Source organism: Rhinatrema bivittatum, chromosome 7 (genome assembly GCF_901001135.1).
Source record: "Rhinatrema bivittatum chromosome 7, aRhiBiv1.1, whole genome shotgun sequence".
NCBI classification, from domain to species: domain Eukaryota; kingdom Metazoa; phylum Chordata; class Amphibia; order Gymnophiona; family Rhinatrematidae; genus Rhinatrema; species Rhinatrema bivittatum.
The window spans coordinates 3,076,279-3,092,984 of NC_042621.1; the positions used below are offsets into that span (position 1 = coordinate 3,076,279).

General features: G+C 46.3%; 1 long non-coding RNA gene across 1 annotated transcript in view; it reads left to right on the plus strand.

Annotated features, from left to right (window-relative positions):
* Positions 1-13,331: 13,331 nt before the first annotated feature.
* The window catches only part of LOC115094956, a 74,014-nt gene continuing 70,639 nt past the window's right edge, over positions 13,332-16,706 (plus strand). Inside the window, exon 1 of the long non-coding RNA XR_003857644.1 lies at positions 13,332-13,446. This is a non-coding gene — a long non-coding RNA (uncharacterized LOC115094956). The remainder of the gene's footprint in view (positions 13,447-16,706) is intronic.

Consider the following 16,706-nt stretch of genomic DNA (forward strand, 5'->3'; position numbering starts at 1 on the left):
CATCACCACCTTTCATTGACCCAACATTTCATCAGGCAGGGGGTTCCTATGTTTTTCCAGCTTCACAGGAGACCTTTCTTGCCACTCCCGTGATGATAAAAGACGATTTTGCTAAATCTTTCATCATCCTCTCCAGCGTACACCTCCTTAAGGGTTCCTAAGATGTCCTGCTGCTCTGTGCTTGGAATCCAAGATGCCTTGCTGCCTGTTTGTGAAATCTGGGCCTTGCGTCTTCGAGACAGGGACAGCGTGGTCTTTTCTGAGCACATCTTTTGGGTCGAAGATGGGGGCTTCGGGGCAATGCGGCTGCCCGACCCATCCCGCCCGTGACGATTCCTGCCGCTGCTCCTCTGCCCTCTCTGTCTCCCCGTGCCTCTGCCTGGCGCGTTGCTGTTAACTCAGGCCTGTCAACAGCAACCGCTCGCCAGAAAGCTCAGCAAAAGGAACATGTGCTTTTCCTTTCAGGCTCCCCTTTAATTTCCCTCTTCAGCCAACTGTCTCCGGCTGTGAGAAATAGCTCCCCGGGGCAGTTTGGAATCACAAAGTGCATGTGGCAAAAAAAAAGAAAGAGAGAAAAAAACCTCAACACAAAGCAATAAATTCCGCGTGAGGTCTTCATGTCTGCCAAAAGATGCTATAGATTATGGAAGCGTGGTGCACGAATATCGAGTGATGACAGCCAAATCTCCCAAGTCCTTATTATCAAGCTGCATTCATCAAATTTAGTTTAAATCTTTAAAGAGAGTTCGTCAGCCACAATGTTAATTGGGTGAGGTTGTGTTAAAACAATTTTAAGAAACTTTACTCTTTCTTGCGCGTTAATCATGTGCTTTATTTTTTTTTAATGCTACAACTGTGCATAATTCTTTATAAACTGGAAACATGGAAATCCATGTTACAGGAAAACAACAAAACGTACCTCACCCACGTTATCCATTGCCAAAGTGATGCTAATATGTAAAACGTGCTTTGTCCTCGGAATCACAGGCACTGATTGACCATATTAGTTGCAGCTTTTCAGAGCTTGTACCGACATGCAAGCGTCCTGGGTTTGATGCAAACCTTGTTGTAGCACCTTGGGCTGGCTGGGAGAGATGATCCTGTAGCGTGGAGGCAGCATTCACAGCTCCTGGAGGGAAAAGAATCCCAGCCGATACAACAGGAGGGCAGCCAAAATGATAAAGAGGAGGGAATGGATCCCCTATGATGAGAGGCTGTGAAGGCCAGGGCTCTTCAACTTGGAAAAGAGACGACTGAGAGGGGACACAATAAAAGTTTATAAAATCATGAGTGAGGTGGAACAGGTAAAGGATGGATATTTACCCTTTCAAATAACATTAAAGCTTAAAAAGTCGTATGTTTCCAGATGTAGCTAAAGTGACCCAATGTAAGAGGAAGTGTTTTTTATTGATGCGACCGGTTGCTATAAATGTGGGGGCTTTCTTTTGGCTATATTTCTCCTGTAAGTGTGTTGTTAAATTTCAGGGAGTTAAATATGACTTTTTTGACCCCTCTCAATTAAATGTTTTCCTTAATGATAGGCAGGAAATTGTCCCTCCAGCAGCTTGTCAGTAGTCCCCATGACATAAAGGTGTCTAAATATTTTGAAGATTTCACCCTTGCTGTTCGGTTTACTTTGTTTATATAGTTATAAATATTTATTCTCAATATTTCTATGTTGGATTTCCCAGATTCGTGGTCTAACAAAGTATTAGAGGTTTTATATTTCCTTTAAGTGTATTTCCTATTCAAATTTGATCTCTGTGTAGTCAAGTTTTTGATTAACTTGCAAAAATATGTAAAATTGCATTAATATATAAAAAAAAGAAAGAAAAAACCAACATTAAAGGAAGGGGACACTCCATGAAACTAACAACCAGCAGATTTAAAAGAAATCATAGAAAGTACTTTTTCACTCAGCGCACAGTTAAGCTGTGGAATCTGTTGCAAGAGGACGTGGTTAAGGCACCTAGCAGAGCAGGGTTTAAAAGAGGTTTGAATAAGTTCCTAGAGGAAAAGACCATAAACACCAGACTAAAGAAAGCTATTGCTATCCCTGAGAGTAAGTAACAGGAACTACTTCTTGTGATCTGCCAGGTACTTGTGACCTGGATGGGCCACTATTGGAGAGAGGATGCTGGGCTTGATGGTCTTTGTTGTGATCCAGCAGAGTACTTATGTCCTTAACGATAAAATCTAGTGACGCGCCTCATGAGGTATGTGCACCGTTTTCCAGTGGGCCCTATCACTATGACAGCTGGAAGAGAGGAGAGGGTTAAAAATGGGGAAAATCTCCAAACAGGGAAATAGCTCCTGTAACTGGATGCACCTGGCCTTGTGCTACCAATGAAAAGGTGTGAGCTAACCCCCAAAATAAAGAAATAACCGCGAGTGAAGACTCAGGTGCCGCAGTCCAATGGAGGCTGCTTCCGACTAAGCTTGAACTCCAAGAGAAAACTGCTGAGCCCCAAAAAATGAATGAAAGAAACATAAAAGTTTGCATAATGCAGACTTGCCTAAAGTGGTTGTTGTATCGTGTGATCTGCATCATCCAAGATTTATTGCAAGACAGCAGCCCAATGTTTTTGAGATGCTTAGAGGATTTTATCTCAAAATTATTTTTTGACATCTTTTATTTGAACGGGTTGAGCATAAGTACATGCAAAGCTCCACTCTAAAACCAGTCTTTGCTGGTCTGTTGAGATTGTAACCCTGAGAGCACCTGAGGTCATTTATGTTCTGCTATAAGCATATGGACTCAATGGCTGGGTAAGAATGACAAAAGTCCTTGGAATGTTCAAAGTCCATTATTTTCATTGTTGCGCTGGAGGTGGACCCTTGGCCCGAGGTGGGTTTGATGTTACCTGTGGGGCTTGCCCACCGTTGGGAGGCAGAGGCCGACTGGAGCTTCGCCAATACCAGCCCACGTTCCCCGCAGGTTGAGTCCTTGGACCGGGGCCGGCTGGTCTTACGCGGGCCTCTGTCAGACGACTCCTAGTGGGTGTTGTAGCCAGGGACCAGCAGAGGTATCAGAGGGACCTAAGCAGGTCCGATGAGGCAGGGATCCAGAGACCCGGGTGCCGAGGATGGGCCAGGAATAAGAACAGGCGACACCCAGGTAGTAGAAGGCCGGAGCCTGAGAGGGCCAAGTGCAGGGAGATACCGAAAGCGTAGTCGAGAACAGGCTGGAGTTGAGGCAGGCGGCTGAGCTAGTCAAGGTGCAAAGTTCCAACAAAGCAAGGGTCAAAGCCAGAAGTCAGTCCTGAACGTCGTTCCAATGAAGCAAAGGTCAAAGCCAGAGGTCAGTCATGAGCGTGGTTGAAACGTAGCAGGGGTCAAAGCCAGAGGTCAGTCCTGAGCGTGGTCCAAACGTAGCAGGAATCAAAGCCAGAGGTCAGTCCTGATTGTGGTCCAAACGTAGCAAGGGTCAAAGCCAGAGGTCAGTCCTGAGCGTGGTCCAGATGTAGCAAGGGTCAAAGCCAGAAGTCAATCCAAGCAAGGCTAGGTAGGAATCAGGAACGGAATCAGGAACAGGAACCAGGAACAAAGTCAGGAACAGGAACAAACAATGAGCACACGAAAAGCGTGGAAACCTGTTGCCAAAGCAAGGAACCAGTGGTGGGCCCTACCTTAAGTAGCAGGGCCCGATGATGTCATCATCCAGGACCGCGAGTTGGTTTCCCGCCGCGGCCCCTTTAAATACCGGCAAGGCGTGCGCACATTCGCACCTAGGAGAAGCAAAACACTGGACGGCGGTGTCTCCCCGTTGCACACGTGGGGAGGCCTGCCGGAAGTCAGGGAGGTCTGCAGAGGAGCCAAGGAGACAACGTGGGTTCGAGAGCTCAGGCAGCTGCCCACTGCCGCTAGTGAGGATGGGCCGGGTACAGGAGCTGGGTGCCGGAGGTAAGTGGGCCCGGTTGCGGGCCTGCCGCGGGCGGGACACGCAACATTCATCATGATTACCAGTTTTGGGGACTTACCTCTCAGCTGATGACCTTCAGAGCATTCGCGGTTTAGCCTGACATTATTTTGGTCTTTCCCCTCCCACCCAGAATTTCTTAATCCAGTCCATCTCCCCTCTTCCATGATTTAAACTCTTTTCTTTCTCTGGAACGATCACACTTGGTGAATGACCCTTTGTAGAGATCTGAAAGTCCATGCAACAGAACACGTGTGAACTGTATAACGTTGCGTGTGCTGTGCTTCCTGCAGTCTGCCAATTTTTAACATAGCAAGGGGGATTTTCAAGCTTGGCTACCTCAGAACCCATCCCTGAGCATATTAATGCCTCACTTTAGAACAACGACAACCAATTCGGCCACCAGTTACACAATGGGACCTGAATCTGGGCTTAACAGGACTCATGTGTTCTCCTTTTGAACCCATAGATTCCTGTGATCTTAAATTTCTCACATGGAAGACTATCTTCCTCATAGCCATTACCTCAGCTAGGAGGGTTAGTGAGTTACAAGCACTTGTCACATACGAACCTTATACAAAGTTCCTACATGACAGAGTGGTTCTCCGTACACATCCAAAATTCCTTCCCAAGGTAGTTACGGAATTCCACGAATCAATCCATAGTTTTACCCACATTCTTCCCAAGGCCTCATGCTCACCAAGGAGAACGGGCCTTACATACCCTGGACTGTAAGCGTGCACTATCTTTTTACTTAAACCGCACTGCAGTCCACAGGAAATCCAATCAACTCTTTGTATCTTATGACCCAAATAAACCGGGTAAAGCAGTGGGTAAACATACTCTATCCAACTGGCTAGCAGATTGCATACAGTTTTGCTATGGAAAAGCAGGCCTTCCTCTCCAAGGGCGAGTAAAGGCACATTCAGTACGAGCAATGCCAACCTCAGTAGCTCACTTGCCAATCCTTGACATATGTAAAGCAGCAACATGGAGTTCTCTTCACACCTTTGTAGCTCATTACTGTCTGGACAAACAAGGATGACAAGATTCAGCCTATGGACAATCTGTCTTAAAGAACTTGTTTCCACTCTAATCCCAACTCCTTCTACAACCAATCTGCTGTGATCTTCGGCTGACTCATTTCCACAACAACACATCACTGCTGCCTTCATAGAGAATGTCTCAGCCTCTAGCTTGCTAATCACCCATATGTGAGGACTAGCATCCTGCTTGTCCTGGGATAAAGCAAAATTGCTTACCTTGTAATAGGTGTTATCCCAGGACAGCAGGATGTAGTCCTCACAGAACCCACCCGCCACCCCGCGGAGTTGGGCCTCATACCGTTTATTATTTTTAATTTTTGCTAAAGCTTATTGCTACATACGAGACTGGAGTGAGACCCCTGTGGCAGGGAATATCATGGCATGCCAGGCATGCTCAGTAGCCTCAGGCTGCCAGTCAAAGCTTTCTAGAAACTTTGACAGAAGTTTTTCCCGCGTTAGGGCTCCGTCACTGACGTCACCCAGGGTACTTGGACAAAACTCGAAGCAACCTATCAAATCAATTTCCTGGAACTTCGAGCTATACGTAGAGGGGATGCATCAGTAAAGCAAGTTAATACCCCTAAATACCCTCCTGAAGGAAGAAGAGCGAGGACCAGTGGCCCCAAGCCCATCTATGGCTGCTTATGTCCAACAGTTTCCCTTATCTTCTGCTGACAAAATCCATTGACTACATCATCACAGTAACAGCACAGCGCTGCTGATTCATTTGGGACGGCAAGCAAGCAAGTTACCTTGTTTCTGATAGAAATTCAAGGCTTTGCTTTTCAGTCGAGGGAGTGAGGCGGCTGCTTCAGGCGGCAAACTTTGGAAGTGGGAAAAACTGCCCCCACTAAACTCTAGTGGCCGCCCCACCCTGCCGCCAAAACAACAAAGGACTTACGCAGAATTCCCCCCCCCCCGCGCAGAAAATGGCAAAGATGGAGGAGACCCTGGCACGCCGCGAGTGGAGCACGTCCTACTCGCAGCGAAGATGGTGAGAGGATGTGTGTGAGTGTGTGTGTGAGAGACTGCGAGCCTGGAGTGGGGTGAGAGAGCATGTCTGAGGGTGCGTAGTGAGTGTGAGAGAGAGAGCATGAGTGAGTGTGCTTGGGGGGGGAGAGAGAGTGTGCTTGAGTGTGGGTGCCAGAGAGAGGGAGCCTATGGGGGGGGGAGGGGAGGGGGCACCACCTCATCCCTCTCCTCAGGCAGCAGATTGCCTTGAGCCGCCCCTGGTGAGTGATGACATCTCCTTGTGACTCCAACAACAAAAAAACATTTGCCTTTCTAAGCGGCCCGGACGGGGAATGTTCTCACACAAAGAGAAGCATCTTGTTCGCATTCATGCTGACATGGCAGCAGAAAAAGCTCGAGAAAGGCTTTCAACGGGAAAGCCAAGCCGTTTCAGAGGTAATGTTGTTGGATGTTAGCTCTCCCTCTTTCTGGACTGGTGCCCTGGGGGTGGACGACTGCAGAGTCCTTAGATAATTCTGTTTTCACTATCAGGGAGGTCTGATTGTAGGAGGATCATGTTTCTGGCAAGCACAGAGACTTTAACTGCAGGGGAAAGCATTTTTGCAAAGTAATTCCTTGCAGTCCTTATCTTTGGCATAGGAGTGCCCCCGATCCCTCTTCCATAAGGAGCGGGATGAGGCTGAGAAGGGGCGGGTTTCACAGCCGACGCTTAATTTTACCGGCGTCGGTTGTCGAACCCGCTGACAGCCACGGGTTCGGAAAACGGACGCCGGCAAAATTGAGCGTCCGTCTTCCAACCCGCGGGCAGATTTTTTTTTTTTTAAATTTTTGGGGTCTCCGACTTAATATGGCTATGATATTGAGTCGGAGGGTGTACAGAACTGCTTTTCTGTACACTTTCCCGGTGCCGGCCGAAATTAACTTTGGCAGGAGTTAATTTCTGAGAGTAAAATGTGCGGCTTGGCTGCACATTTGACTTTCTGTATCGAGCGTGAGTAATAGGCTCATCAACATGCATTTGCATGTTGCGGGCGCTATTGGTTTCGGGGGGGGGGGGTTGGCGGCACGTTTTCCACGCGCTATTACCCCTTACTGTATAAGGGGTAATAATAGCGCGTTGAAAAAGTGCTTCCAAACGGGGGCTAACGGTGCGCTCGGCCTGAGCCAAGTTTTAATAATCACTCTTTTTATCTCTGGTTCATGGCTCACCCTCCTCTGCACTCCACCAAGAGGGAGGGTGGGGGAAGCTAAGGGATTCGTTTTAAAGGGTAGGGGTGGGTTTAGGGGTTATTTTTGTGTGCCGTTTTTCCCGCCCTCCCCCAAAACGATAAGAGAACCCCCACGAACAATTTCGTGGGGTTTTCCTATTGTTTTGGGGGAGCCCCCGATTTCTGACAATTTTGAAAATATCGTACGATATTTTCAATCGTCCGAAGCCCGATTCACATCCCTACAGAAGATACATGGTCCGGGCCGTGCATCTTCTGCGTGTATATGCCAGTAGCGGGGGGACATGGACGTCCGTAGATTGAGCGCCCGTTTTCCCGACCCACACTGACAGCCACCTCTCCTGTGGGCCCGATGCTGAGGAGGCGCTGGGGGTGCACATTTCTCCCTAGTGCCTTTTTACCGCGACCCCTTATTTAAATATTTGATCGCGCCTGTTAGGAAAGCGGACGCCGAACACTGAGCACCTTTTTTCTGCGCACATTTATGGTATCGACCTGTGTGGGCCTGAAGTTCGGTTATTGTCTCGTCTCCACCTTCTCCTCTGGGAGAGAGGCAATTCCATGCATTCACCACATTTTCTGTGAATCTGTATTTTTTTTCCTGATGGTGCTCTTCAGCCTGCCCTCTTTGAGACAAAAATCAATCAGGTTGTCCACTTGAGTTTCACGCGATGTGTTGGCCTGCCTGTTCCTCGTCTCCTTCCAGTCTGGAATCAAAAGATGAAAGTGCTGCCCAGGTATCAGGTCCTGATCTTTGCTCACTCTCTCCCCCTTCCTCTTCTTCACTTGCCTGTCGCTTACTCTTATCCTCCCTTTCCCCCCAAATCCCATTTGCTCACTTTGACCCCCCTCCCCCTTTCCTCGGGCCCCCATTTCTCACACTCTGGCTCCTCTGGGCCCCCTACGAGGCTCCCGGCTCCGCAGCTCCCTGTCACTTTGAGCCACGCAGCGCTGGTTCTCCCAGCCCAACCACAGCATGGGAGGGTGGGTGCTGGTGCGCAGCTCAAACTTCCTAAGCCATCTGCTCTGCCAAACCTCCGCAGGACAAAGGCAACGGCTAATGGGATGGAGGATCACCATCAGAACGTAAGAACATAAGATATGCATCGTAATAACGGCCCATTCCCCCACCCCCTCATTCTGGTCCTGCACTGCACATGGTCTCTTATGGATCTGATTTGCTTCTTGCTGGACGTGATGCCAATCTGGCCCGTGTGGACCAATCATGGCCAGGGAGGGTGAAGTCCTTTGTGAGTCTGTGGTTTACTGCGGCTGCTTCCAGGACTACGGGGGGAAATGCGGGGAACGGTTTAAAGAATTCCCAATATGAGAAATTGATAGCAAAGTTTGCTTTGTGCTGTGGATGTGTATTCTGTGTAAGGTACAGGGGGGTGCTTGATTTATAACGTGAGGATTAACTTTCTAAAGCGTTTCCGCGGTAGAACAGTGCGCTGCCCGCGGAAATGCCCGCTTTTGCCAAGCTGCCCGCCCGATATGTGGGTGAGCTCATATGCGCGGTGCCCGTTTGTGCGTAGGTTTGCCCAGACTGAACGGAGGCATTCCCGGGGTGGGGCAGAGCTGGGAAGGAGATTGCAACTTTAAAAGTAAGCACAGACGTGCAAACGTGTGTGTGTGTGTGTAAATTTTCACCAAAGGTTTTACGTGCACATAATAGCAGGTGTAATGCATGCGGGTACTTTTCAAAGCAGACTTCCAGGTGTTAAGTCTGCCTTGAAAACCACGGTGTAACTTGCCTGTGTTTCTGCCACCTAATTTAGGAGCTCCATTTGAAAAACGACTCCATTAATGTACACCTCAGGGAGTCCCTGTGTCCTGGAACTTCATTTAAAGGCTGCTCAGACAGAATTTACTACTAAGCCGATGTGCATGACAGAACCAGGATACCTCACTAATCATCTTCAGTAACTTTCCAAACTGTGCTTTCATTAACTCTCTGTCCTCGCCAATATTCCCCCTTTTTTCTCCATTGATGACAATATTTAGTTTTGTAAATCAAGTGAACCTGAACCATTCCAATTTTTTTTTCCTTTTATTTAAAGAATTCCTCAGTCCCATCACTTTTTTTTTGGTGTGCCTGGGCTTTTTCTGATTTGGGTGAATTGGATTAACATTTCCCTCTACAGACAAACCTAATGCATTCCAGCTGCTTTTACGAGTTATTCCAAGCGAGACTGGCAACTGGAAGGGACAGGACTAGAGCATGGCCATCGCTGGAAAGACACTTTGAGGGGGAGGGGGAGGGGGAGGGATCCAGCAGGGCTTGCAGACAGTGGCGTCCTCACTAGAGAGAAGTATTCAGGGTGGCGGCAGAGGGGACATTTATACACATCCTGCCCTCCTTTCCACGCTCCTTCTGTATAATTTAAAAAGAAACCCAGCCAGTTTCAGCCTCCTAGTATAACATCCATTAAAATTATTCGATAGCCTTATTCAGCAATTCTTCTATATGGATAAGAGAGTGAAGTCTAAAGGCTATACATGAAGGGGCAGAATCTTAATATAAATCCCGCACCTCCAGTTCTGTAACATAATCTGCATCCAAAGAACTTCCCCAACAGTGGACCTAGGACATCATACCAAATATAAAACACAACCTTTCAAATTCTGTTGTCCCCTCAGTAGCGGCAGCACAAACACTTATCACTGCCAGACCCAATTTGGACCCAGGCCCACCCAACTGGAAGAGGCCTGTTAGAGCAATACTGTTGCAGGATCCCCTTCCCGCAACAGCGAAGAGGAGCGCCAGAGCTACAAGGCCTTGCCTGCTGCCGTACAGAACATAAGAACATAAGAAAATGCCATACTGGGTCAGACCAAGGGTCCATCAAGCCCTGCATCCTGTTTCCAACAGTGGCCAATCCAGGCCATAAGAACCTGGCAATTACCCAAACACTAAGTCTATTCCATGTAACCATTGCTAATGGCAGTGGCTATTCTCTAAGTGAACTTAATAGCAGGTAATGGACTTCTCCTCCAAGAACTTATCCAATCCTTTTTTAAACACAGCTATACTAACTGCACAAACCACATTCCTTGGGGACTGTGGTAGATGACCATGCCCTGTGGGCATGGTCATCTACCACAGTCCCCAAAGATTCACCCAAACACCGCTCATCCATAATATTATAAAAGCAAATCGCTCAATGATAGCCCGACTCTGGTCGAATTTCGCCTGCTTTCATGGGGCTGCATCAGGGGCTACAAAATGTAAACATTCATTAAAATTGACATACATTAATATATAAAGAACATATAAAATGGACCATATATAAAAAGTATAATATCTCACATAAATTATAATAAATAATTAAACAAATAAAAATTATTAAATCAGATGCAAACGGCATCACATACTCAATTTTAAACATACAAAACAAGACTGTGGCACCTGAGTTAATTAAAACAAGAAAATGTGAATATATAAATAGAAAAAATTGATGTAATGAAAATATTCTAATAAATTAAAATTCCTTAATTAAAATTATGATTTCATAATAAAATTATTTATACCTGTGTGCGCAACGTATTATTGATTGTACATAGTCCTTGGTTAGAATAAAAAACCTGTGTTTCTCTGAAATAGTCCAGCTTGTTCTGTTACTCCAGTAGGTGATGTATTACTGTTCTAGGGCCTGGTGCAATATTTGCATTGCAGCTTTTTCATAATGTTACTGTTATTTGAGTCCTGAGAGTCAGTGTTGTGACTGTAGGGTATGGCAAGGTTCTAGACGTCTCTTTCTTTGCAGGAGTTTGTGTTACTTCACATAATGTTTAGCAGTGGAGGGATATTTTTTGCTGAGGTGACACCAGAATTAGAATTTTTTTTTTCATGTTAGTTGTAATGTGATTTGTCCTAGCTCTGCTCTGCACCTGTTCTGATGATTAATGCTATTTATTGTAGTTATGATGATTTCTGGCTTTCTGCAAAGAGGATTCATGAAAGAATACATTAATTTTTGTTTTATTACATGATTGATTGGACCTGATTGTTTGTTTTCTTTGCTTTTTACATTATATACTTGTGCATTTATAAACTGCAATAAATATAAATTAATACAGATTAATAAGGAATTTCCAATGCTGGTAAGTGCTTGAAATAATTGAGGTAAAATATTTTAAAGTTTCATACATGATGGCTGTTGCAAATTACTTAGAAAGCCATTGTAGGGTGCAGTATATGGCATTATTTATCAATAAGAATACAAGTAGTAGGTCTCTGCATGCCTACAGCCCACCCATGTTAACTTTGTGCCCACCAAAAAATCAATTCTGGCTACGCAACACAAAACTAGCAAAAAGGAACTTAGAACCTATATAGCAAATCTGTCATACCATAACAGCACTAACTTCAAGAACTCAAACAGTAACAACCCTACTTATATGAAAAGGCAGCACTGGAAATACTACACCTGGCCTTAAAACATTATTGCACCACCTATTAGGAAAACAGAACAAACCAGACTGCTATAGGTCCCTATACAAAAATTATACACTAGCAGAATACCTCACCTTGGTCACACAGATAGATTCTCACCAAATACAATAAAGAGACCATAAATTATAAATAGAAATGTGCAGACAAAAACTGAACAGGAAACCGCAATGAGACAGACTCTCTATATACAGTGCAAGAATGTAAACCAGAAACATCACCATTCTTCATAAAACATCAAACAAAAAATCAAGAAATAAAAAACCATTAACCATACTAATACAAAAAATAAATATTTCAAAACATCTGAGAAATAGAATAACATCCAATAAATAAAAACACAAACTACATTTTTAAAAAGTTACCAAACATCAATAAAATATTTCAAAACAGCAGACACATCAACTAACATCTAGTACTTAAAACTAATGGGGATAAAAACAAATTCTCTGCTCTCCATATCTTGGAACTTTTGATTTCCGGTCTCCCTCAGATTTATTTATTTATTTATTTATTGTTTTTGTTATACCGAGTTTCATGACTGGCATCACATCAACCCGGTTTACAATTAACAATGTGTGTAAAGCATAGGGTAACGTGATAAACAATATTCCCAATAGAACTGTGAACTTTAAATACAGTGAATCAATTAAAGGGTGTGAGAAAGTTACAATAAAACAGGGAAAATTAACTTGGAGCTGGAAGAGGGGAGAGATTGAACAATGCAATATTTACATTTCAGCCATTTTCAGCAATATTTACATTTCAGCCAATTAGTGTAGTAGTATAGCAGAGTGAATAAATAAGCCTATGTGAATAAATGAGACGGTACATAAATATGAAATGGTAAAATAAGTAACCTAGAGAATAAATATGACACAGTAGTGAGTGGTAATGCTATGATAAAACTCAGCAGGTAATGATGTGCGTAAGTTTATGGTTCAAGCAGATTGTCTGAGACCTCACTTTTCCTAATTCCTAAGTCCCTGTTCTGCCTCCTCACTCTATCTCAGATTCCCCACTCTTCTACCCAAGATCTTGAAATCCCCACTCATCATTCAGACTCTGCTCTTACCCTGCTCTCCCTCCCAAGTCCTCCCATCCTGGCCCCCCTCCCCTAATCAATTTCTGAGTGCCTGTAGTACTTCCCCTAATCTCAAGTCCTCGATCTCTCTCTTCCCCTTCTCCAAGGAACTTCCAACTAACCCACAGCTCAGCACCTTCTCTTCCGACAGGGCTGTGATTGCTCTTTGCAGCTTAAGACCTCTCTCCTCCTCCACCCTCCCTCCTGTGGTCCATGCACTTGAAACATGAGCTATTTGAATTGCTTGGGGCTCTGCATCTACAGAACCGCCCCCCCCCCCCCCTCATGGTTCAAGCCTCATCTGTTAGACTTGTGGGGGTCCCCACAGCTCATGTTTCGACTGTGCTGACTGCAGGAGAGAGTCCCCTGCGGTTCAAGCATCTCATGTTTCAGGAGGCAAGGTGACATAAACTAGAAGTAGGAGCCACAGTGGATTAGAGGTGCCAGCCAAAGTTGGGGTAGCAAAGGAGAGGGGGGCGCATTTGCTACTCTACAGCGACATCTAAGCTGCCAAAAACTGGAGAAGGCCGTCTAATCATTTGTATCTGCCTCTTGTCCCCAGCTCCTTGCGGCCTTCTTGTGAGAATCCCTGCAGGGATCAGTTCTGTAGATCACCGGCGAGAGCAAATATGAAAGAAGAATCTGTTGGGGATGGAGACAGAGTCCTAGCGCGAGATATGTTTTCTCCGGCTGCTGGGAAGGAGCTCCCCCCGGCTGCTCTCCTGCCACCTCCAGGGTGCTCGGTAAGTAGAACCCGCACGGGCTGTGACTCAGGGCTGCCGCCGTGGGCAGGGCTGGTGGAAGCACTAGGCGAACTAGGCGATCGCCTAGGGTGCCTAGCATTAGGGGGCGCCGAGCCTCTGGTGGCCGACAAGAAGGCTCATACGGCCGCCGAAGATCGGCAGGGCCGTGTTGGACCTCACGTCACCATGGCCCGAAGAAAAAGGTCGCGTCTAAGCCTGCAAGTAGTCCACCTCCTTCCTGCCCCCGCGGCCCTGGAAGAAAAATGTTGCCGGAGCCGCGCGAGCAGGAAGGAGGAGGAGCATCAGCTGCGTGCCCAAAAGAGGAGGAGCATCAGCCGCATGCCAGAAGAGGAGCAGCGCTTACGGGCTGCCGCGAATCCCACATTGCGGGTGGCCCGAGAAGACCAGGGCCGCTGCAGAGTCCATCCTGTGGCGACCCGTGAAGAGGAGGCCCAGAGGTGAGAGAGAGGCTGAGGGTCTGTAGAGTGTGTGTGCGTGCGTGCGTGCGTGTATGAGATGAGTTGAGAGACTGTGTGTGGGAGTGAGGACCTGAATGTTTGCAGAGACAGCATGTGAGAGCCTCTGTGTGTGGGAGTCAGACAGCATGTGACAGTGAGAGACTGTGTGTATGAATGATTGTATGAGAGAGAGCATGTGAGAGTGAGAGCCTGTGTGTGTGTGAGAGAGAGAAAGCATGTGAGAATGAGAACCTGACTATGTGTTTGAGGGAAGATGATGGAGAGAAAAGAAATAGAAAAAAAGACAATATAAAAGGAATTGGCAAAAAAAATAAGAAAGGAAAGGTGGAAAAAAAATCATGTGACCAACCAATTAGAAAACTAAGATACGACAGCAAAGTAAAAAAAAATAAATTACTTTTTAGTGATTGGCACATGTAATCTTTGGGAATGAGCAACAATAGCACTTTCTCTATGCAGATCTCACAATGTACGAGATCAACATGGAGGAAGTGGAAGCCCACGGGGCCTGCACAGAGGAGGCAGCAGAATGGGCTTCAGTGCCAATAGCAGCAATCAGCACCTCCCCAATAGCCATGCGGCCGCAGTGACAGTGGCAGCAGAGGAATGAGAGAGGCTCCGAGATTGCTGGCAAAAGAGAGGGGGTCTGCCTTTAGTGTGTGCATGTGTATGAATGGGAGTCTGCCTGGGGGTGTATGTGTGTGAATGCATGGGTGCCTGCCTGAGGGTGTGTGTGTATGAGAATGAATGGGTGTCTTCCTGGGGTTTGTATGTGTGAGAATAGGTGCCTGCCTGTGTGTGGTGCATGTGTGTGTGTGAATGAATTGTGTGTGTGAGAATGAATGTGTGCAAGCCTGGGGAATGGGGAGGGAGTGGTGTGAAAATGAATGGGAGCCTGCCTTGGGGTCAGTGTGAGAATGACTGGGAGCTTGCCTGTGTGTGTGTGTTTGTATGAGAATGATTGGGAGCTTGCCTGGGTGTGTGTGCTGTGTTTGTGTGTATGTGAGGGAGTCAGTGAGAGTGAGAGCATGAGTGTGTATGAGAAAATACAGGGGAGTAAGAGTGTGTTGGGGGGAGTGTGTGTTGGGGGAGAGAGTGTCTTACACCTGAGAGTGTGTCAGTGTCTGTGAGAGCGAGAGGTTATGGTGGGTATAAGAGCATGAATGTGTATGTATGTGACAGTGTATGTGTGAGAGAGAATGGACATGTGAGTATGTGGAGAGAGAGAGAATAACCTCCTAATCCTTGACAATATCAGGGTGACAAAATCAAGAGCTCCCACGTATGGACAGCAGGGGCTTTTTAAAATCCTTATTAGTTTTAATTAGTGGGTGTTATTTGATATATTTGCTGTTTTGAAATATTTTATTGGTGTTTGGGAAATTGTAAAAAATGTATATGATTTTAATTAATAGAAATTCTATTTATCAGTAGTTTTAAAATATTCTTTTATTAGTATGGTTTTACTATTATAACTGATGCTTCATGTTTCTTGATTTTATAGTTTTATGAGGAATGGTGGCTCTGTTTTTCCATTGTTAATACACAGAGTCTGGCTTCTTGGGGTTTCCATTTCAGTTTTTTTTAATTTGTGCTCCTTAATTTTGTGTTCTGTATTTGGTGAGGGTCTGTCTCTGCTCTGTGTGTGTGACCATGATGAGAGATTCTGCTAGCATAGGGATCTATAGCAATCGGGTTTGTTTTGTTTCCTCAGTAGGTGGTGTATTGGTATTCTAGGACCCAGTGTAATACTTACCCTTGCTTATTCACAGGTAGGGTTTTTGTTGTTTGAGTCCTTGGTGTTATTACTGTTATGTTATGATGGGATTGCAGTATAGATTTTGAGTGTCTTTTTTTGTGGGGTTTTGTGTTAGTTCACAATGTGCCTGGCAGTGGAAGGTGTTTGTGCTGCTGTTACTGTGAGGTGACACCAGAATTTGAAAATATCTTTTAGTATGATGAGCTGTAAGGGAAACATCCAAGCTCCATTGTTTGGGGGAATTTCAGTGGATGCACAGAGTTACAGAACTGGAGGTGCAGGATTTATATTGACATTCTGTCCCTTCCTATATATTCCAGACTTCACTCTCATAGCCACGTAGAATTAGTTGAATGAGGCTATCAACATAATTTTATAGTGTGAAACTGGCCAGCTTTTTAAAATTACGCAGAAGACCCTTTGGACTTTTTTATTAACACTTTTTTTATAACCAGTTTTAAAGCAGGATCCATGCTATAGAGGTGGGGGTGATGAAGAAATGTCATTGTGGCTCCCCCCCCCCCCCCAATTCTTCTGTCTAGAGATGCCACTGATTTTCTGTGACCTTAAGCATTAGTACAAGAAGGATTAAGGGGGGGGTGCTGGAGAGGCTCACACATGCATTGGCCCCCGGGCACCAGAGACCCTTGGTGCGCCACTGGCCGCGAGCAGTGCCCACCAAATATGGGCACTGCTCGCGGCCCATATTTGGTGGGCACTGCTCGCGGCCCATATTTGGTGGGCACTGCTCGCGGCCCATATTTGGTGGGTCGCGAGCAGTGCCCAACCTGCTCGCGACCCAGAAAACCACACAGTCGGCGGGCGTGATTGAGAATGGGGTAGGAATCGGGGCCAAGACCAGGGGCTGGCGGCACAAGAGGGGGGGGGGGGGGGCAAGGGAGAAGGCTCGCCTAGGGCGCCTAATCCCCTTGCACCGGCCCTGGCCGTGGGGGCAGGGGTGGCACGAGCTGGGCGCTCCTGGGACACGGTGGGATGTCGGGAGGCAGCGGACAGAGCGCTGG